We start from the raw sequence: 23,373 nt of genomic DNA, 5'->3' as shown, positions 1-23,373 counted from the left end.
CGGCTCACATGCTCAGGTCAGGACTGCTGCTTGTCTGACACCAGCACCACTGACTCAGCAACAGGCCCTATACATGCAGTCCAGCATCACTAAGTGGCTCACATGCTCAGGTCAGGACTGCTGCTTGTCTGACACCAGCACTACTGACTCAGCACCAGGCCATATACATGCAGCCCCGCAGCACTAAGTGGCTCACATGCTCAGGTCAGGACTGCTGCTTGTCTGACACCAGCACTACTGACTCAGCACCAGGCCCTATACGTGCAGTCCCGCAGCACTAAGCGGCTCACGTGCTCAGGTCAGGACTGCTGCTTGTCTGACACCAGCACTACTGACTAAGAACCAGGCCCTATACATGCAGTCCCGCAGCACTAAGCGGCTCACATGCTCAGGTCAGGACTGCTGCTTGTCTGACACCAGCACCACTGACTCAGCAACAGGCCCTATACATGCAGTCCAGCATCACTAAGTGGCTCACATGCTCAGGTCAGGACTGCTGCTTGTCTGACACCAGCACTACTGACTCAGCACCAGGCCATATACATGCAGTCCCGCAGCACTAAGTGGCTCACATGCTCAGGTCAGGACTGCTGCTTGTCTGACACCAGCACTACTGACTCAGCAACAGGCCCTATACATGCAGTCCCGCAGCACTAAGCGGCTCACGTGCTCAGGTCAGGACTGCTGCTTGTCTGACACCAGCACTACTGACTCAGCACCAGGCCATATACATGCAGCCCCGCAGCACTAAGTGGCTCACATGCTCAGGTCAGGACTGCTGCTTGTCTGACACCAGCACTACTGACTCAGCAACAGGCCCTATACATGCAGTCCCGCAGCACTAAGCGGCTCACGTGCTCAGGTCAGGACTGCTGCTTGTCTGACACCGGCACTACTGACTCAGCACCAGGCCCTATACATGCAGTCCCGCAGCACTAAGCAGCTCACGTGCTCAGGTCAGGACTGCTGCTTAGAAATCCATCTAACCTCATAAATATCACGTGTCTCCCATCCCCCTCCAAGTCACTAAAATGTGGCTTATGGAATGCACGCTCTGTTTGTAACAAATTAACATCCATCCATGACCTCTTCATATCTCACAGCTTTAATCTGCTGGCTATAACAGAAACATGGCTCACACAATCAGACACGGCCTCCCCTGCAGCACTGTCACATGGTGGTTTCTACTTCTCACACACATCTAGGCCTAATAATGGTAAAGGTGGTGGGGTCGGAATCTTACTGTCACAGTTTTTCACATACACTGTTCTACCTCAGGTTCCATCACTCGCATTCACCTCATTTGAAGTTCACTCTATCAGGATTTTCACCCCCTTCTCTCTGCGTGTTGCAGCTATCTATCGCCCTCCTGGGCAACCTAAACAACAATTTCTAGAAGATTTTTCTGCCTGGCTCCCACACTTCTTATCCTCTGACATCTCCACCATCATTATGGGCGATTTCAATATAGCTCTTGACAGTCCACAATCTGTTCATGCTTCCAAACTCCTCTCTCTGACCTCCTCTCTTGGCCTAACCCAATGGTCCGACTCCTCTACTCACCAGGAGGGCCACTGCCTTGATCTTGTGTTCACCAGGCTCTGCTCAGTTTCCGAATTCACTAACACTCCTTTCCCTCTCTCTGATCACAACCTGATCACCTTCACAATCTCTTCTATTACTTTAAATTCTAGGACACTAAAACCAAGCAAGCCTCCTCTAACCCGCAGAAATACTAACAATATACATTTTCAACAACTTTCCACTTCTCTGCAACAACTGCTCTCACCAATCTCTACATTTACTACACCTGACACTGCTGTATTACACCTGCACCAGACCCTAGAGAGTGCCCTTGATGAAGTGGCTCCAGCTACCCATCACACTCCACGTAGGCTTAGATGCCAACCATGGCACTCTAAATCAACAAGACACCTACAAAAACTGTCACGTAAAGTAGAACGTCAGTGGCGGAAATCTCAGAATCCAAGTGACTTTCTCACATATAAGACTACCTACCACTCCTATCGTCAGGCCCTGGACACTGCCAAACAAACATATTTCCAATCTCTCATCTCTTATCATGCCAACAACCCCAAGCGACTTTTTAATACATTTAAATCACTTCTTTACCCTCCCTCACCTCCCCCACTAGCTACTATCCGTGCACAAGAACTTGCTCCCTACTTCAAGGATAAGATTGATAAAATCCGAGATGAAATGGTATGCTCTAACTCAGCCAGTGACCTGCTCAATTCCCTACCTGAACCCTCTGGCACTTTCTCTTCATTTGATCCCACAAGTGAAGATGAAGTATCAACACTCTTTTCATCCTCCTTCTCCACTACCTCTCCTCTTGATCCTATACCCTCACGGGTCAGTAAAACTTTGTCTCCTGTGCTTATCCCAACCTTAACTAAAATCTGTAATCTCTCTCTCTCTACTGATATCTTTCCCTCTCTGTTTAAACATGCAGTCATTACTCCCATTCTAAAAAAACACAACTCTGACCCAAACACACTCTCTAACTACCGTCCCATTTCTCAGCTACACAGTCCCTCCAAGCTACTTGAGAGGCTTGCCTACACTCGCCTTACACACTTTCTTAACTCGCACAACTTATTGGACCCACTTCAGTCAGGCTTTCGTGCCCAACACTCCACAGAGACGGCACTGACCAAAGTAGTGAATGATCTAGTCACTGCTAGATCAAAAGGCCATTACACACTACTTATTCTTCTAGATCTCTCTGCTGCTTTTGACACTGTTGACCACTCTCTTCTCATACAAACACTACAATCCCTAGGTCTTCAGGACACAGCCCTTTCTTGGTTCTCATCCTACCTATCTAATCGCTCTTTCAGTGTTCACTTCTCTGATTCTACCTCCTCTTCTCTACCTCTATCAGTTGGAGTACCGCAAGGCTCAGTCTTAGGTCCTCTGCTTTTCTCAATCTATACTTCCTCTCTTGGTAAACTAATCAGCTCCTTTGGATTTCAGTATCATTTGTACGCTGATGATACTCAAATCTACCTATCCTCCCCAGATTTGTCACCACCAGTATTGGCTCGTGTCACTGGATGCCTGTCTGCCATTTCATCTTGGATGTCATCTCGCCACCTCAAACTCAACATTTCCAAAACCAAATTAATTATTTTCCCACCAGCTAAGAGTAGTTACCAACCTGATATCTCTATAACTGTTGACAATGCAACTATCCACCCCACCCCACAAGCTCTTTGCCTAGGTGTCACCCTTGACTCTGAACTGTCCTTTGTACCACACATTCAATCTGTCTCTAAATCATGTTACATGCACCTTAAAAACATATCCAAAATACGCCCTTATCTTACACAAGACACTGCAAAAACTCTAATCCATGCACTCATCATCTCCCGCATTGATTATTGTAATAGTCTCCTTACTGGTCTTCCCAAACATAGGCTATCACCACTTCAATCCATTTTAAATGCAGCTGCGAGGCTAATCTTCCTCGCCAGACGTTCTTCATCTGCTGATCCGCTCTGTCAGTCCCTCCATTGGTTACCGGTTTTCTACCGTGTCAAATATAAAATACTTTTACTTACATACAAGGCTATTAACCAAACTGCACCATCATACATCTCCTCACTCATCTCAAAATATCTCCCTACCAGACCTCTCCGCTCTGCACAAGATCTGCGTCTCTCATCCACATGTATTACCTGTTCCCACTCAAAATTACAGGACTTTACCCGGGCTTCACCCACTCTGTGGAATGCACTCCCACGCACAATAAGACTCTCCTTTAGTCTCCAAACCTTTAAACATTCTCTGAAAACTCATCTGTTCAGACAAGCCTACCAAATTTCAGACCCACACACATAACCTTAACAGCTTCCCTATCAAGTTACATCCCCTCTGTACAGTCCACATAAACTCACATTTTGTCTTCCAACATTGCTGGGTGATTATATCATATACAACCCATTAAGAACCTAGCAACCTGGGGAACCATTATGTAACAGGTAGCGTCTATCCTTGTGTATCAATGCCTATTTCCCTATAGATTGTAAGCTTGCGAGCAGGGCCTTCCTACCTCTGTCTCTGTCTGTCTGTCTTTGCCCAGTTTTGTTCTATAATTGTTGTTCTAATTGTAAAGCGCAATGGAATATGCTGCGCTATATAAGAAACTGCTAATAAATAAATAATAAGAATTTACTTACCGATAATTCTATTTCTCATAGTCCGTAGTGGATGCTGGGGACTCCGTCAGGACCATGGGGAATAGCGGCTCCGCAGGAGACAGGGCACAAAAAGCAAGCTTTTAGGATCACATGGTGTGTACTGGCTCCTCCCCCTATGACCCTCCTCCAAGCCTCAGTTAGGTACTGTGCCCGGACGAGCGTACACAATAAGGAAGGATCTTGAATCCCGGGTAAGACTCATACCAGCCACACCAATCACACCGTACAACTTGTGATTTGAACCCAGTTAACAGTATGATAACAACGAAGAAGCCTCTGAAAAGATGGCTCACAACAATAATAACCCGATTTTTGTAACAATAACTATGTACAAGTATTGCAGACAATCCGCACTTGGGATGGGCGCCCAGCATCCACTACGGACTATGAGAAATAGAATTATCGGTAAGTAAATTCTTATTTTCTCTAACGTCCTAGTGGATGCTGGGGACTCGGGCGGGAGAGTGCGGATGACTCTGCAGCACCGAATGAGAGAACTCCAGGTCCTCCTTAGCCAGAGTATCAAATTTGTAAAATGTTACAAACGTGTTCTCCCCTGACCACGTAGCTGCTCGGCAAAGTTGTAATGCCGAGACCCCTCGGGCAGCCGCCCAAGATGAGCCCACCTTCCTTGTGGAGTGGGCATTTACAGATTTAGGCTGTGGCAGGCCTGCCACAGAATGTGCAAGTTGGATTGTGCTACAAATCCAACGAGCAATCGTCTGCTTAGACGCAGGAGCACCCATCTTGTTGGGTGCATACAGGATAAACAGCGAGTCAGATTTTCTGACTCCAGCCGTCCTTGAAATATATATTTTCAATGCTCTGACAACGTCCAGCAACTTGGAGTCCTCCAAGTCGCTAGTAGCCGCAGGCACCACAATAGGCTGGTTCAAGTGAAAAGCCGAAACCACCTTAGGCAGAAACTGAGGACGCGTCCGCAGTTCTGCCCTGTCCGAATGGAAAATCAGATATGGGCTTTTGTACGATAAAGCCGCCAACTCTGATACTCTCCTGGCTGAAGCCAGGGCCAGTAGCATGGTTACTTTCCATGTAAGATACTTCAAATCTACCGATTTGAGCGGCTCAAACCAATGGGATTTGAGAAAATCCAAAACTACGTTGAGATCCCACGGTGCCACTGGAGGCACAATCGGGGGCTGTATATGTAGTACACCTTTGACAAAGGTTTGTACTTCAGGCACTGAAGCCAATTCTTTCTGGAAGAAAATCGATAAGGCCGAAATTTGAACCTTAATAGACCCCAATTTGAGGCCCATAGACAATCCTGCCTGCAGGAAATGTAGGAATCGACCCAATTGAAATTCCTCCGTTGGGGCCTTCTTGGCCTCACACCACGCAACATATTTTCTCCAAATGCGGTGATAATGTTGTGCGGTCACTTCCTTCCTGGCTTTAATCAAGGTAGGAATAACTTCCTCTGGAATGCCCTTTTCTTTTAGAATCCGGCGTTCAACCGCCATGCCGTCAAACGCAGTCGCGGTAAGTCTTGGAACATACAAGGTCCCTGCTGAAGCAGATCCCTTCTTAACGGTAGAGGCCACGGCTCTTCAGTGAGCATCTCTTGAAGTTCCGGGTACCAAGTCCTTCTCGGCCAATCCGGAGCCACGAGTATTGTTCTTACTCCCCGTAGCCGTATAATTCTCAGTACCTTTGGTATGAGAGGCAGAGGAGGAAACACATACACGGACTGGTACACCCACGGTGTTACCAGAGCGTCCACAGCTATTGCCTGAGGGTCTCTTGACCTGGCGCAATATCTGTCCAGTTTCTTGTTGAGGCGGGACGCCATCATGTCCACCTTTGGTTTTTCCCAACGGTTCACAATCATGTGGAAGACTTCTGGATGAAGTCCCCACTCTCCCGGGTGGAGGTCGTGTCTGCTGAGGAAGTCTGCTTCCCAGTTGTCCACTCCCGGAATGAACACTGCTGACAGTGCTATGACATGATTTTCCGCCCAGCGAAGAATCCTTGCAGCTTCTGTCATTGCTCTTCTGCTTCTCGTGCCGCCCTGTCTGTTTACGTGGGCGACTGCCGTGATGTTGTCCGACTGGATCAACACCGGCTGACCCTGAAGCAGCGGTTTTGCCAGGCTTAGAGCATTGTAAATCGCTCTTAGCTCCAGTATATTTATGTGAAGAGACGTCTCCAGGTTTGACCACACGCCCTGGAAGTTTCTTCCCTGTGTGACTGCTCCCCAGCCTCGTAGGCTGGCATCCGTAGTCACCAGGACCCAGTCCTGTATGCCGAATCTGCGGCCCTCTAACAGATGGGCACTCTGCAACCACCACAGAAGAGACACCCTTGTTCTTGGTGACAGTGTTATCCGCTGATGCATGTGCAGATGCGATCCGGACCATTTGTCCAGCAGATCCCACTGAAATATTCGTGCGTGGAATCTGCCGAATGGAATTGCTTCGTAAGAAGCCACCATCTTTCCCAGGACTCTTGTGCATTGATGTACTGACACATTTCCTGGTTTTAGGAGGTTCCTGACAAGTTCGGATAACTCCCTTGCTTTCTCCTCCGGGAGAAACACCTTTTTCTGAACAGTGTCCAGAATCATTCCCAGGAACAGCAGACGTGTCGTCGGGGTCAATTGAGATTTTGGAAGATTCAGAATCCACCCGTGTTGTTGAAGCACTACTTGGGTTAGTGCTACTCCGACTTCCAGCTGTTCTCTGGACCTTGCCCTTATCAGGAGATCGTCCAAGTAAGGGATAATTAATACGCCTTTTCTTCGTAGAAGAACCATCATTTCGGCCATTACCTTGGTAAAGACCCGAGGTGCCGTGGACAATCCAAACGGCAGCGTTTGAAACTGATAATGACAGTTTTGTATCACGAACCTGAGATACCCTTGGTGTGAAGGGTAAATTGGGACATGCAGATAAGCATCTTTTATGTCCAGGGACACCATGAAGTCCCCTTCTTCCAGATTCGCTATCACTGCTCTGAGTGACTCCATCTTGAACTTGAATTTCTGTATGTACAGGTTCAAGGATTTCAGATTTAGAATAGGTCTTACCGAACCGTCCGGCTTCGGTACCACAAATAGTGTGGAATAATACCCCTTTCCCTGTTGTAGGAGGGGTACCTTGACTATCACCTGCTGAGAATACAGCTTGTGAATGGCTTCCAATACCGTCGCCCTTTCTGAGGGAGACGTTGGTAAAGCAGACTTTAGGAACCGGCGAGGGGGAGACTTTTCGAATTCCAACTTGTAACCCTGAGATACTACCTGCAGGATCCAAGGGTCCACCTGTGAGCGCGCCCACTGTGTGCTGAAAATCTTTAGTCGACCCCCCACCGCCCCTGAGTCCGCTTGCACAGCCCCAGCGTCATGCTGAGGGCTTTGTAGAAGCCGGGGAGGGCTTCTGTTCGTGGGAAGTAGTTGCTTGCTGCAACCTCTTACCCCTTCCTTTGCCTCTGGGCAAATATGACTGTCCTTTTGCCCGCTTGTTCTTATAGGAACGAAAGGACTGCGGCTGAAAAGACGGTGTCTTTTTCTGTTGGGAGGTGACCTGAGGTAAAAAAGTGGATTTTCCGGCTGTTGCCGTGGCCACCAGATCCGATAGACCGACCCCAAATAATTCCTCTCCTTTATACGGCAATACTTCCATATGCCGTTTGGAATCCGCATCACCTGACCACTGTCGCGTCCATAAACTTCTTCTGGCAGATATGGACATCGCACTTACTCTCGATGCCAGAGTGCAAATATCCCTCTGAGCATCTCGCATATAAAGAAAAGCATCCTTTAATTGCTCTATAGTCAATAAAATACTGTCCCTATCCAGGGTATCAATATTTTCAGTCAGGGAATCCGACCACACCACCCCAGCACTGCACATCCAGGCTGAGGCTATTGCTGGTCGCAGTATAACACCAGTATGTGTGTATATACTCTTCAGGGTAGTTTCCAGCCTCCTATCAGCTGGATCCTTGAGGGCGGCCGTATCAGGAGACGGTAACGCCACTTGTTTTGATAAGCGTGTGAGCGCCTTATCCACCCTAGGGGGTGTTTCCCAGCGCGCCCTAACCTCTGGTGGGAAAGGGTATAATGCCAATAACTTCTTTGAAATTAGCAGTTTTCTATCGGGGTTAACCCACGCTTCATCACACACGTCATTCAATTTCTCTGATTCTGGAAAAGCTACAGGTAGTTTTTTCACACCCCACATAATACCCCCCTTTGAGGTACCTGCAGTATCAGAGATATGCAAAGCCTCCTTCATTGCCGTGATCATATAACGTGTGGCCCTATTGGAAAATACGTTTATTTCTTCACCGTCGACACTAGATTCATCTGTGTCGGTACCTGTGTCGACTGACTGAGGTAAGGGACGTTTTACAGCCCCTGACGGTGCCTGAGACGCCTGGACAGGTACTAACTGGTTTTCCGGCCGTCTCATGTCGTCAACTGACTTTTGCAGCGTGCTAACATTATCACGTAATTCCATAATTAAAGCCATCCATTCCGGTGTCGACTCCCTAGGGGGTGACATCACCATTACCGGCAATTGCTCCGCCTCCACACCAACATCGTCCTCATACATGTCGACACACACGTACCGACACACAGCAGACACACAGGGAATGCTCTTATCGAAGACAGGACCCCACTAGCCCTTTGGGGAGACAGAGGGAGAGTTTGCCAGCACACACCAAAGCGCTATAAAAATGTATATAAACAACCCTAAAAGGTGTTGTTTCTGTTATATGCGCTTAATATATAAAAATATCGCCAAAATATGCCCCCCTTCTCTGTTTTACCCTGTTTCTGTAGTGCAGTGCAGGGGAGAGTCCTGGGAGCCTTCCTCACAGCGGAGCTGAGCAGGAAAATGGCGCTGTGTGCTGAGGAGAATAGGCCCCGCCCCCTAAAACGGCGGGCTCTTCTCCCGGAGTTTGCGATATATGGCAGGGGTTAAATACATCCATATAGCCTCAAGGGCTATATGTGATGTATTTTAGCCATAGAAAAAGGTATTATACATTGCTGCCCAGGGCGCCCCCCCCAGCGCCCTGCACCCTCAGTGACCGCTGGTGTGAAGTGTGCCGACAACAATGGCGCACAGCTGCAGTGCTGTGCGCTACCTTATGAAGACTGAAAGTCTTCTGCCGCCTGTTTCCGGACCTCTGGACCTCTTCAACTTCGGCATCTGCAAGGGAAGTCGGCGGCACGGCTCCGGGACCGGACTCCATGGCTGGGCCTGTGTTCGATCCCTCTGGAGCTAATGGTGTCCAGTAGCCTAAGAAGCAAATCCATCCTGCACGCAGGTGAGTTCACTTCTCTCCCCTAAGTCCCTCGTAGCAGTGAGCCTGTTGCCAGCAGGACTCACTGAAAATAAGAAACCTAAAAAAAAACTTTTTCTAAGCAGCTCTTTATGAGAGCCACCTAGATTGCACCCTGCTCGGACGGGCACAAAAACCTAACTGAGGCTTGGAGGAGGGTCATAGGGGGAGGAGCCAGTACACACCATGTGATCCTAAAAGCTTGCTTTTTGTGCCCTGTCTCCTGCGGAGCCGCTATTCCCCATGGTCCTGACGGAGTCCCCAGCATCCACTAGGACGTTAGAGAAAAATAAATAAATAAATGCTTGTCTGACACCAGCACTACTGGCTCAGCTTCCAGACCCTATACGTGCAATCCCACAGCACTAAGCGGCTCACGTGCTCAGGTCAGGACTGCTGCTTGTCTGATACCAGCACTACTGACTCAGCACCAGGCCCTATACATGCAGTCCCGCACTAGGTGGGTCACGTGCTCAGGTCAGGACTGCTGCTTGTCTGATACCAGCACTACTGGCTCAGCACCAGGCCCTATACATGCAGTCCCGCAGCACTAAGTGGCTCACGTGCTCAGGTCAGGACTGCTGCTTGTCTGACACCAGCACTACTGGCTCAGCTTCCAGACCCTATACGTGCAGTCCCGCAGCACTAAGTGGCTCAAGTGCTCAGGTCAGGACTGCTGCTCGTGTGACACCAGCACTACTGACTCAGTATCAGGCCATATATGTGCAGTCCCGCAGCACTGAGCGGCTCACATGCTGGACTGCTGCTTGTCTGACACCAGCACTACTGATTAAGCACCAGGCCCTATACATGCAGTCCCGCAGCACTAAGTGGCTCATGTGCTCAGGTCAGGAGTGCTGCTTGTCTGACACCAGCACTACTGACTCAGCACCAGGCCATATACGTGCAGTCCCGCAGCACTAAGCGGCTCATGTGTTCAGGTCAGGACTGCTGCTTGTCTGACACCAGCACTACTGACTAAGCACCAGGCTCTATACGTGCAGTCCAGCAGCACTAAGCGGCTCACATGCTGGACTGCTGCTTGTCTGACACTAGCACTACTGACTCAGCACCAGGCCCTATACATGCAGTCCCGCAGCACTAAGTGGCTCATGTGCTCAGGTCAGGACTGCTGCTTGTCTGACACCAGCACTACTGACTAAGCACCAGGCCCTATACGTGCAGTCCAGCAGCACTAAGCGGCTCACATGCTGGACTGCTGCTTGTCTGACACCAGCACTACTGACTCAGTACCAGGCCATATACGTGCAGTCCCGCAGCACTAAGCGGCTCATGTGCTCAGGTCAGGACTGCTGCTTGTCTGACACCAGCACTACTGACTCAGCACCAGGCCCTATACATGCAGTCCCGCAGCACTAAGTGGCTCATGTGCTCAGGTCAGGACTGCTGCTTGTCTGACACCAGCACTACTGACTCAGCACCAGGCCCTATACATGCAGTCCCGCAGCACTAAGTGGCTCATGTGCTCAGGTCAGGACTGCTGCTTGTCTGACACCAGCACTACTGACTCAGTACCAGGCCATATACATGCAGTCCCGCAGCACTAAGTGGCTCTTGTGCTCAGGTCAGGACTGCTGCTTGTCTGACACCAGCACTACTGACTCAGTACCAGGCCATATACGTGCAGTCCAGCAGCACTGAGCGGCTCACATGCTGGACTGCTGCTCGTGTGACACCAGCACTACTGACTCAGCACCAGGCCCTATACATGCAGTCCCGCAGCACTAAGTGGCTCATGTGCTCAGGTCAGGACTGCTGCTTGTCTGACACCAGCACTACTGACTCAGTACCAGGCCATATACGTGCAGTCCCGCAGCACTAAGCGGCTCATGTGCTCAGGTCAGGACTGCGGCTTGTCTGACACCAGCACTACTGACTCAGTATCAGGCCATATATGTGCAGTCCAGCAGCACTGAGCGGCTCACATGCTGGACTGCTGCTCGTGTGACACCAGCACTACTGGCTCAGCACCAGGCCCTATACGTGCAGTCCCGCAGCACTGAGCGGCTCACATGCTGGACTGCTGCTCGTGTGACACCAGTAATACTGACTCAGCACCAGTGACAGTGCACACAGGTTGGCGGCGACCGGTGGTCAGTGCCGGGGCACAGATTGGCGGGGTCCAGGGGTCAGTGCAGGGGCACAAAGATTGGCGGGGACCGGGGGTCAGTGCCAGGGCACACAGATTGGCGAGGTCAAGAGGTCAGTGTTGGGGCACACAGATTGACGGTGTCCGAGGGTCAGTGGTTTACCATTCAATGGCGGCTTTCCAATGTTTGCCATCGAATGGTAAACATTTGATGGTGTTCCAATGGCCCACCCCCAATCCCATCCTCAGCCGGCCACGCTGCAGAGGTTTTGTGCATGCGCGGACGCGCTGCTGATGTTTGCATATGCGCAATCAGGTTTTTTTTGGCGCATGCGCAAGTCATATGAATTTTTTTTTTTAGACTGGATTCTTTGAATGCGATGGTCAGTTACCATCACATCGAAGCCATCATTTGATGGTGGGATTCCCATGTCCATTGCTAGCTCTGGTTCTTGGATGGGTGAAAATAGTTTGTTCAGACCATCTCAGCTAACAATATTTCAGTTAGGAGACATGCCACGTCACGAACACCTTGACACTGTCGAGTGGACTCCATGCAGAATGTTTTTGCACAGACACAGGTCTGGAGAAATAGATCTGATCTTGACTAGATTGCCAACTTCACCATTATCCAGCCATGCCCCGTAGACATAGCGTGTCACGCTGGCACACCCCTAGTCTGTGGTCATTCAACTTCATCTATCGGTTTCAATACTGCTAGCTCCACGGATCTTGTTGAAGGCCGAGCTGGGAGGAGTGTGGATGCTGGACTGATGAAGCTAGCCTTAATGGCAGGAGTCTTGGGGCAAGGATTCTTAATTGAAAGCATCAGATCAACTAGATGACTGAGACGTGTGCTGTGTGAGACGTGTGCTGTGTGAGACGTGTGTGCCTACTTTGTCTGCTACAAGGAATGTGGTTTCCTGGGGGAGAATCTCTTATCCGTTTTTGAACCAGGAAAAAATACAGTTGTCTCCGCAATGGGTTTGGAGGGAAATTTGGCCATTGAATAGTGGAACCACCACCATAACATGACTTGCTATGGTTGGTTTTGCCTTAAAGCTAATTGCCACTTAACTGGGGTCATTCCGAGTTGATCGTAGCTGTGCTAAATTTAGCACAGCTACGATCAGGCACTCAGACATGCCGGGGGGACGCCCAGCACAGGGCTAGTCCGCCCCGCATGTCAGTGCCGCCCCCCTTCCCCCCCCCCCCCCCCCCGCAGAAGTGCAAAGGCATTGCACAGCGGCGATGCCTTTGCACTTCAAGAGTAGCTCCCGGCCAGCGCAGCTTTAGCGTGCTGGCTGGGAGCTACTCTTCGCTCCCCAGCCTGCAGTGGCTGCGTGTGACGTCACGGTCTGGCCACGCCTGGGTTGGCCGGACCGCGTCCACGAAACGGCGGCCAAACGCCGCCGTTTCGCCCCTTCCCGCCCATCGACCACCTCTGCCTGTCAATCAGGCAGAGGCGATCGTAGTGTAGCGACGGGCGGCAGATCTGACCCGATCGCTACGCTGCGAAAAACTGCAGCATGCGATCGGGTCAGAATGACCCCCAATATCTAGTGTTTATCTTGCTGGAATTGTGCCAGATCATGGCCTATTAAACTTGGCATAGGGCGGCATAGGAGATACTTGTTTGTCCCCACACTGTTCTTCAACGCTCTACAAGGTAGACTAGACGTGGTATCATTTGTCATGAGGGTTCCTTGTTCTCCCCACACACTGAGTGTCTCTTTTAGACATCTGACAATCATCAAAGGAATGTTTTGGATTTATGGGGTTATTCAGAGATAAGACGCAGATCTTTCTTCTGCAGCAGGATCTGCGTCCATCTACTCATATGCTGGGGACCGCCCAGCACGTGTGTGGCGCCGCGCCGCGATGCATCCGCAATTTAATTGTGAACGCATCTATCTGAGGTTGACCCCTGAATGCGCAGCCTGGCTTCACTGGCAGGAGGACCGGCGCTAGATTTATTCTCAGAGCGGCTGCGTGTGGCATCACGCAGCTGCCCCAAAAAAACGATCCAGACACGCCTGCGTTGTTCAGACCGCGCATACTAATCTCTGCATCACCTCCCCCCCACCGACGGCCGCCGCTGTCAATCTTCTTGTAACCGCATCCTTTCTGGGATGCGGCTGCATGGTGAAGGGTCGCACACTGCAGCTAGTGCACATGCACAGACCCGATGGACCCGGATGATGCGTACAGACGCGCGGTTGCGTCCCGGTCTAAATAAGGCCCTTACAGTTACAGGTGGGCCTGGAAATCAGGAGCCTTATAAGGGAGAGTAGTATATGTTGGTTACTTCCCTTCTAGGAAAGGCAAGCTACCCGCCATGTTTTGGGTCGCAGTGGCTGCGTGTGACAATCAAGCAGCCGCCGTGGCTCGCCCCAGCAACGGTCCAGACCGCCCAGCACAGGCCTAGTCCGCCTCGCATGTCAAGCCCTACCCCCTCCCTGCAGCTTGACAAACATCAGCCTTCAAAACGCCACTGGCACGCCCCCTCCCACCCCGCATCGGCCCCTCAGTCAGGCAGAGGCGATCGCACCAGTGAGTTGCTTTTGCATCTCACTGTGTGCGCATGCAAAGTGCGGGTGCTGCGCGTGCGCACACGACATAAGGCTTCAGGCAGGTCTGAATTAGGCCCTATATCCCTGCTGAGGCAGACAAGAGACGGCCACATGAGCCTCCAGTTTTGGCAAGGATCTGTGCCTCGATGTGACACTCTTATGAAACAGTCAATGGGGGGAATTCCAAGTTGATCGCAGCAGGAAATTTTTTAGCAGTTGGGCAAAACCATGTGCACTGCAGGGGGGGGGGGGGGGGGGGGGGGGGGGCAGATGTAACATGTGCAGAGAGAGTTAGATTTGGGTGGGTTATTTTATTTCTGTGCAGGATAAATACTGGCTGCTTTATTTTTACACTGCAAATTAGATTGCAGATTGAACTCACCACACCCAAATCTAACTCTCTCTGCACATGTTATATCTACCACCCCTGCAGTGCACATGGTTTTGCCCAATTGCTAACAGAGGGGGTCATTCCGAGTTGTTCGCTCGTTATTTTTTTGTCGCAACGGAGCGATTAGTCGCTAATGCGCATGCGCAATGTCCGCAGTGCGACTGCGCCAAGTAAATTTGCTATGCAGTTAGGTATTTTACTCACGGCATTACAAGGTTTTTTCTTCGTTCTGGTGATCGTAATGTGATTGACAGGAAGTGGGTGTTTCTGGGCGGAAACTGGCCGTTTTATGGGAGTGTGTGAAAAAACGCTACCGTTTCTGGGAAAAACGCGGGAGTGGCTGGAGAAACGGAGGAGAGTCTGGGCGAACGCTGGGTGTGTTTGTGACGTCAAACCAGGAACGACAAGCACTGAACTGATCGCACTGGAAGAGTAAGTCTCGAGCTAGTCAGAAACTGCACAGAGAAGTCTTTTCGCAATATTGCGAATCTTTCGTTCGCAATTTTGATAAGCTAAGATTCACTCCCAGTAGGCGGCGGCTTAGCGTGTGCAAAGCTGCTAAAAGCAGCTTGCGAGCGAACAACTCGGAATGACCCCCAGAATTCCTGCTGCGATCAACTTGGAATTACCCCCAATGTTTGAACAGGAGCTGCTGCTTCCACGTCATGTACCCTCATCTGCCTACTGCAGGGAGGCCACACATGCAATGTTCTTTCCCTTCCTATGAGGGCTGGGAAGGTACAGTATTAGTCTTTTCTTTGAGGGGCACGTGTGGTAGGTATGTAGGAGGGTGGTTCAGTAAGTAAGGTAAAACAACATGTGTAACGTTATCTATTTCAATCTAATTTTCCGGCAGGCCTGAGCAGGTAGGCCGCGGCTTCCCCTCACACCCACTAGACTGTGCCTCATATCAGTCACACTGTCCCAGCATCAGGTGTAAGATGGCGGACACATGGTCACACGTTGAGGTGCGTACTGTGATCAGATGTCTGCGTCTAAAGGGCACATCAGCGGCGGTAATGGGATGTCACGGGAACAGGTTTGGGCTTGGTGCATGGCCTATGATAACGGCAGGACAGACATTTAAAATAAATTCATCAGCAAAGAAGGTCACGGCGATTGTGTTGTGGGACAATAAGGGTGTGCTTCTTGATTTCCACACCATACTAGTGTTCACTCTAGGCTGTTTTAGCAGGGCGCCGCGCCCTGCCCGTTTTTTTTAAAGTCAAAATCTGCCCTGCCCCTTTTGCGGCGCCCTGCTAGAACAGCCGCCCGCTTCCTGCCCTCCCAGCGTGTAAAGATGCCGTGCGCATGCGCACGGCATCCATTCACGCTATGGGAGAGAGCTGGGGGAAGCCCCCAAAAGTGACGTCAACGGCCACAGACGCCCTCTATAGCAACGTCTGTGGGGCGCACCGCCCACTAAAATGCCGTTAGTATGGCCACGTCCCCTAATTTACGAGCGTGCCAATATTCCCCCGGAGTCCGGCGCCCTGCCCCATATTAATTCTAGAAGGAACACTACCATACACGATACTGTGAATGTTTGCCGCTATTACGCAGGTTACAGACCTCGACAATTCGCTGAAAACTGGGCTGCTGTGAACACGCATCGTATTGCTGCACAATAACGGCAGGCCACACGCAACAACCGCACGTGTAAGATGTTGCGGGGCTACCACTGGGAGGCGCTTGACCATCCTCCCTACAGCCCTGACTTGGCACCCAGTGATTTCCATCTGTTTGCAACCGACTGTGAAGTTCAGCCAGCCGCCATGTCCTGGCTTCAAACGTTTGACACAGATTTCCTCTCTGCTGGGATAGATGCCTTGGTGTACCGTTAGACAATCAGGGGGACTACGTGGAAAAATAATGTGTACCTAGGCCGTACTACCGACTATACGTATATGTACGAGGTGAATTCATTTACGCAGTGAGAGGTCGTTACCTTATTTATTGAACTTTGGAGGCAGGGCCGCGTACATACCTCCCACCTGTACTGATTTGTGCACGTAGAAAGGTGCAGAGCTCACACAGAAACGGAAGGAGCAGATTTTTGCCTTTATAGTGATGTGGAGAGATATACACCAGTGCCATGTGGAGTGGCCTAATTGGCATGTGGGGAAGTGTGGGGGCATGTGGGGAAGTGTGGGGGCATGTGGAGAGGCCTAACTTGCTTGTGGGTAAGTGTGTGAGGAATGTGGAGCAGCCTAACTGGCATGTGGGGAAATGTGGGGGGCATGTGGAGCAACCTAACTTGCTTGTGGGGGCATGTGGAGAGGCCTAACTGGCATGTGGGAGAAATGTGGGGGAATGTGGAGAGGCCTAACTGGCATGTGGGGGGCATGTGGAGCAGCCTAATTGGCATGTGGGAGAAATGTGGGGGCATGTGGAGCAGCCTAATTGGCATGTGGGAGAAATGTGGGGGCATGTGGAGCAGCCTAATTGGCATGTGGGAGAAAGGTGGGGGCATGTGGAGCAGCCTAATTGGCATGTGGGAGAAACGTGGGGGCATGTGGAGCAGCCTAACTGGCATGTGGGAGAAGTGTGGGGGCTTGCGGAGAGGCCTAACTGGCATGTGGGGAATAGTGGGGTATGTGGAGCGGCCTAACTGGAATGTGGGGAAGTGTGGGGGGCATGTGGGGAATTGTGGGAGGCGTGTGGAAAGACCTAACTGGCATGTGGGTGGCATGTGGAGCATCCTAACTGGCATGTAGGGAAGTGTGGGGGCATGTGGAGAGGCCTAACTGGCATGTGGGGAAGTGTGGGGGCATGTGGAAAGGTCTGAGGGGCATATGAGGCAAGTAAAGTGGGGAGGAGTGGGTCAGTGGCACATTGGGTGGTCTGTGAGAGGAGGTATGAGGGGCATTTGGGAGGTCATGTGGGGGCATTTTATGGCAAGCGAGAGTCATGGTGCACATAGGGCACACTGGTGCCAGTCAGGGGCTGGACTGTCATATTGAAGTGCTGTGCAGCCATTTTGAGGGTGGAGGAACCCCCCACCCTACCTCACCTCACCCCAGAAATGTGTCAGGTTCCCTATCACTGCTCTGCTGCCCCATGTAGAATACCCCACTGTCTGGCCTGGGGCAGTAACATGTGACATGTATGACGTGCACATGTGAGAGGTGTGAGGCACGGCACAGGACACACCGAGGCACAGCACCCATATACCCCTACTATAGCAGCACCCTCCATGTTATTACCAGCAGCACCGGGGTCCCCAGCCTCCTCCTCCCACAATGCACTGCGCGGGGCCGCCCTGTCTCCGGTTCCGGTTCCGGTGGGGGAGGAAGAAGCGCCGCTGACACCGGCTGGACCGGGCCGGGGATACCGTGGGCGATGCGGGTGAGATCCGGGGGCGAGCGGGGAAACCATGAGGCGGCCGATGTAACCGCCCGAGAGGCCGCAGCCCGATAGGAGTCTAGGAAACTCCGAGGATGCGGGGCGGATATAGGCCGCATCTCCCGGGACACCGTCTGGCGGGGGGGGCTACAACATGGGGGGAGGGGGAGACTGTGTATAACATGGGGGAGGAGGAGACTGTGTATAACATGGGGGGAGGGGGAGACTGTATATAACATGGGGGGAGGGGGAGCTGTGTATAACATGGGGGAGGGAGAGCTGTGTATAACATGGGGGGAGGGGGAGACTGCGTATAACATGGGGGGAGGGGGAGACTGTGTATAACATGGGGGGAGGGGGAGACTGTATAATATGGGGGGAGGGGGAGACTGTATAATATGGGGGAGGGGGGCCTGTGTATAACATGGGGGGAAGGGGGGCCTGTGTATAACAAGGGGGGGGAGGGGGAGACTGTGTATAACATGGGGGGAGGGGGAGCTGTGTATAACATGGGGGGAGGGGGAGACTGTATAACATGGGGGGAAGGGGGGCCTGTGTATAACATGGGGGGACTATGTTGGGGACTGTGTATAACATGGGGGGAAGGGGAGCCTGAGTATAACAAGGGGGGGGGGAGCCTGTGTATAACATGGGGGGAGGGGGAGCCTGTGTATAACATGGGGGGAGGGGGAGCCTGTGTATAACATGGGGGGAGGGAGAGCTGTGTATAACATGGGGGGGAGGGAGAGCTGTGTATAACATGGGGGGGGAGGGAGAGCTGTGTATAACATGGGGGGAGGGGGAGACTGTGTATAACATGGGGGAGGGGGAGACTGTGTATAACATGGGGGGAGGGGGAGACTGTGTATAACATGGGGGGAGGGGGAGACTGTATAATATGGGGGGAGGGGGAGACTGTATAATATGGGGGGAAGGGGGGCCTGTGTATAACATGGGGGGAAGGGGAGCCTGTGTATAACATGGGGGGAAGGGGAGCCTGTGTATAACATGGGGGGAAGGGGAGCCTGTGTATAACAAGGGGGGGGGGAGCCTGTGTATAACATGGGGGGAGGGGGAGCCTGTGTATAACATGGGGGGAGGGGGAGCCTGTGTATAACGTGGGGGGATGGGGAGCCTGTGTATAACGTGGGGGGATGGGGAGCCTGTGTATAACATGGGGGAGCCTGTATAACATGGGGGGAAGGGGAGCCTGTGTATAACATGGGGGGAGGGGGAGCCTGTGTATAACATGGGGGGAGGGGGAGCCTGTGTATAACTTGGTGGAGGGGGAGCCTGTGTATAACTTGGGGGAGGGGGATACTGTATAACATGGGTGGAGGGGGAGACTTTATAACATGGGGGGAAGGGGAGCCTGTGTATAACATGGGGGAGGGGTATACTGTGTATAACATGGGAGAGACTGTATAACATGGGAGGGGGAGACTGTATAACATGGGGGGAGGAGGAGACTGTATAACATGGGGGGAGGAGGAGACTGTATAACATGGGGGGAGGAGGAGACTGTATAACATGGGGGGAGGGGGAGCCTGTGTATAACATGGGGGGAGGGGGAGCCTGTGTATAACATGGGGGGAGGGGGAGCCTGTGTATAACATGGGGGGAGGGGGAGCCTGTGTATAACTTGGGGGAGGGGGATACTGTATAACATGGGTGGAGGGGGAGACTGTATAATATGGGGGGAAGGGGGGCCTGTGTATAACATGGGGGGAAGGGGAGCCTGTGTATAACATGGGGGGAAGGGGAGCCTGTGTATAACATGGGGGGAAGGGGAGCCTGTGTATAACAAGGGGGGGGGGGGAGCCTGTGTATAACATGGGGGGAGGGGGAGCCTGTGTATAACGTGGGGGGAGGGGGAGCCTGTGTATAACGTGGGGGGATGGGGAGCCTGTGTATAACGTGGGGGGATGGGGAGCCTGTGTATAACATGGGGGAGCCTGTATAACATGGGGGGAAGGGGAGCCTGTGTATAACATGGGGGGAGGGGGAGCCTGTGTATAACATGGGGGGAGGGGGAGCCTGTGTATAACATGGGGGGAGGGGGAGCCTGTGTATAACTTGGTGGAGGGGGAGCCTGTGTATAACTTGGGGGAGGGGGATACTGTATAACATGGGTGGAGGGGGAGACTTTATAACATGGGGGGAAGGGGAGCCTGTGTATAACATGGGGGAGGGGTATACTGTGTATAACATGGGGGAGACTGTATAACATGGGGGGAGGAGGAGACTGTATAACATGGGGGGAGGAGGAGACTGTATAACATGGGGGGAGGGGGAGCCTGTGTATAACATGGGGGGAGGGGGAGCCTGTGTATAACATGGGGGGAGGGGGAGCCTGTGTATAACATGGGGGGAGGAGGAGACTGTATAACATGGGGGGATGGGGAGCCTGTGTATAACATGGGGGATGTGGAGCCTGTGTATAACGTGGGGGGATGGGGAGCCTGTGTATAACGTATGGGGAGGGGGAGCCTGTATAACATGGGGGGAAGGGGAGCCTGTGTATAACATGGGGGGAGGGGGAGCCTGTGTATAACATGGGGGGAGGGGGAGCCTGTGTATAACTTGGGGGAGGGGGAGCCTGTGTATAACTTGGGGGAGGGGGATACTGTATAACATGGGTGGAGGGGGAGACTTTATAACATGGGGGGAAGGGGAGCCTGTGTATAACATGGGGGAGGGGGATACTGTGTATAACATGGGGGAGACTGTATAACATGGGAGGAGGAGACTGTATAACATGGGGGAAGGAGGAGACTGTATAACATGGGGGGAGGAGGAGACTGTATAACATGGGGGGAGGGGGAGCCTGTGTATAACATGGGGGGAGGGGGAGACTGTGTATAACTTGGGGGAGACTGTGTATAACATGGGGGGAGGGGGAGCCTGTGTATAACATGGGGGAGGGGGAGCCTGTGTATAACATGGGGGAGCCTGTGTATAACATGGGGGAGCCTGTGTATAACATGGGGGGAGGGGGGACTGTGTATAACATGGGGGGAGGGGGGGACTGTGTATAACATGGGGGAGGGGGAAGCTGTGTATAACATGGGGGAGGGGGTGACTATAATATGGGGGAGGGGAGGCAGTGTATAACATGGGGGAGGGGGAGACTGTATAACGTGTGATGGGTGGGCTGTGTATAACATGGGGGGAGGGGGGACTGTGTGTGTATAAGATGGGGGGAGGGGGAGACTGTGTATAACATGGGGGGAGGAGGAGACTGTATAACATGGGGGAGACTGTGTATAACATGGGGGAGGGGGAGACTGTGTATAACATGGGGGAGCGGGAGCTGTGTGTGTATAACATGGGGGGAGGGGGGACTGTGTGTGTATAACATGGGGGGAGGGGGGACTGTGTGTGTTTAACATGGGGGGAGGGGGGACTGTGTGTGTATAACATGGGGGGAGGGGGAGACTGTGTATAACATGGGGGGAGGGGGAGACTGTGTATAACATGGGGGGAGGGGTGACTGTGTATAACATGGGAAGGGGGAGGCTGTGTATAACATGGGGGAGGGGGAAACTGTATAATATGGGGCAGGGGGATGCTGTGTATAACATGGGGGGAGACCGTGTATAATATGGGGGAGGAGAGACTGTGTATAACATGTGATGGGTGGAGGGGGAGACTGTATAACATGGGGGGAGGCTGTGTATAACATGGGGGGAGGGGGACTGTGTGTGTATAAGATGGGGGGAGGTAGTATGTATAACATGGGGGGATGGGGAGCTGGTTGTGTATAACATAGGGGGAGACTGTATAACATGGGGGGGAGGGGGAGCTGTGTATAACATGGGGGGAGGGGGAACTGTGTGTATAACATGGGGGGAGGGGGGACTGTGTGTATAACATGGGGGAGGGGGAGCTGGGTGTGTATAACATGGTTGGAGGAATTATGTATAACATGGGGGGAGGGGGAGCTGGGTGTATATAACATGGGGGGGAAACTGTAACATGGGGGGAGGGGGGAACTCTGTGTGTATAACATGGGGTGGAAACTGTAACATGGGGGGAGGTGGAACTGTGTGTATAACATGGGGGGAGGGGGGTACTGTGTGTATAACATGGGGGAGGGGGAGCTGGGTGTGTATAACATATGGGGAAACTATATAACATGGTTGGAGGAATTATGTATAACATGGGGGGAGGGGGAGCTGGGTGTGTATAACATGGGGGGGAAACTGTAACATGGGGGGAGGGGGGACTGTGTGTGTATAACATTGGGGGAGACTGTATAACATGGGGGGAGGAAGTATTTATAACATGGGGGGGGGGGGTGTGTATACAATAACAATGTTATTGTCCGGTAACCTAGGTTAAGTATTGATAAACTTTTTTCCTAGAAATGAAGCGCTGAGTACTGTATATAATTGGTGTAGGTGGGTGAAGTTGGTCTGTGTATATAACGGATGAGGGGTGCACTGTAAATATAAAATAAAGAGAGGTCCTCTATCCCCATCACTGGAAATGTCCCTCTCTGGATTGGAGTTGGCCCACAGCATGGAGGAGTTATTTCTGCAGTACAGGCAAAGTCCTTGTTCCCTTGGGGTTGGGACTCAAATGCCGGCGATTGGGATGCCAGCAGTCAGGCTACCGACCGCGGCATCCCCTGGAGAGACTGTTCCATCTGGCCGTGCATCAGGGAGTCTGTCCGATGAGAATGATTCAGTATCTGAGCCATGAGATAATGGTGTATCGGTGTTCTCTAGACTTCAAGGACCCTCAATGCTTCCTCCAGTTTTCCTGTAGCGCATCTGCTTCCATTTTCAGGTGCCGCCTGTAATTGGCTCTGTTAGCATTCACAAATGGCAGTGCTTCCTGGTCATTGGGGGATCATAATTGTCCCTTATCAGCTCGATATTCTAGACAAGGCTCGTTCAAGGAACAAATTCTTCACCATTTCGAGCAGAGCATACAGACCTTGGAATTCCATAGCTGGATTCTCAGAATGTAATAGCCATCCATAGTGCTGTAAACCTATGGGGTTTCCTGTGTCTACTCATCACCACCCTGCTCCAGCAGGTGGGCTTTTCCTCCTCCTGGCCAAATCCCACACATGACCATGTTAGTACTGCATGTTGTGGTGGAGTCCATTGACTTTGTTCTTGAGAGAGTTGCTTGTCCGCAGTTCCACCTCAGTCCCAACCTCCGTGTCACTCTTCCCTCGTGGAACAGGCCTCTTGAGCATCTTGCGAGTCCCATCTTTCTCCCGTCAATGTCTTCCTGGGCTGGTGAATAGATCAGTCCCATCTATTAATACAGGGGTCCTTCCTGGTTCTCTTCAGCCTCTGGGGCTTGTCAGCAGTTTTCCATCACCATTACATACAGGAGATAAGGTCAAGACGTTAAGTCACCAGTGCCTAGTCCTCTCTTAAGGTGCAGGATTCT

At 51.8% G+C, this 23,373-nt stretch overlaps 2 protein-coding genes across 3 annotated transcripts in view; one reads left to right on the top strand and one right to left on the bottom strand.

The window, feature by feature from the left end:
* OSGEPL1 (O-sialoglycoprotein endopeptidase like 1) overlaps positions 1-17,903 on the bottom strand; it is a 109,086-nt gene extending 91,183 nt beyond the window's left edge. For both annotated transcript variants that reach the window (XM_063932779.1, XM_063932780.1), the window contains exon 1: positions 17,823-17,903. The gene's annotated coding sequence lies outside the window, so the exon portion shown is untranslated. The remainder of the gene's footprint in view (positions 1-17,822) is intronic.
* ZNF148 (zinc finger protein 148) overlaps positions 17,865-23,373 on the top strand; it is a 47,936-nt gene continuing 42,427 nt past the window's right edge. Inside the window, exon 1 of the mRNA XM_063932778.1 lies at positions 17,865-17,964. The gene's annotated coding sequence lies outside the window, so the exon portion shown is untranslated. The remainder of the gene's footprint in view (positions 17,965-23,373) is intronic.

The sequence above is a fragment of the Pseudophryne corroboree genome, chromosome 7, assembly GCF_028390025.1.
Source record: "Pseudophryne corroboree isolate aPseCor3 chromosome 7, aPseCor3.hap2, whole genome shotgun sequence".
NCBI classification, from domain to species: Eukaryota; Metazoa; Chordata; class Amphibia; order Anura; family Myobatrachidae; genus Pseudophryne; species Pseudophryne corroboree.
The sequence above is the reverse complement of the archived record's forward strand: the minus strand, read 5'-3'. Positions and strand labels throughout refer to the sequence as shown.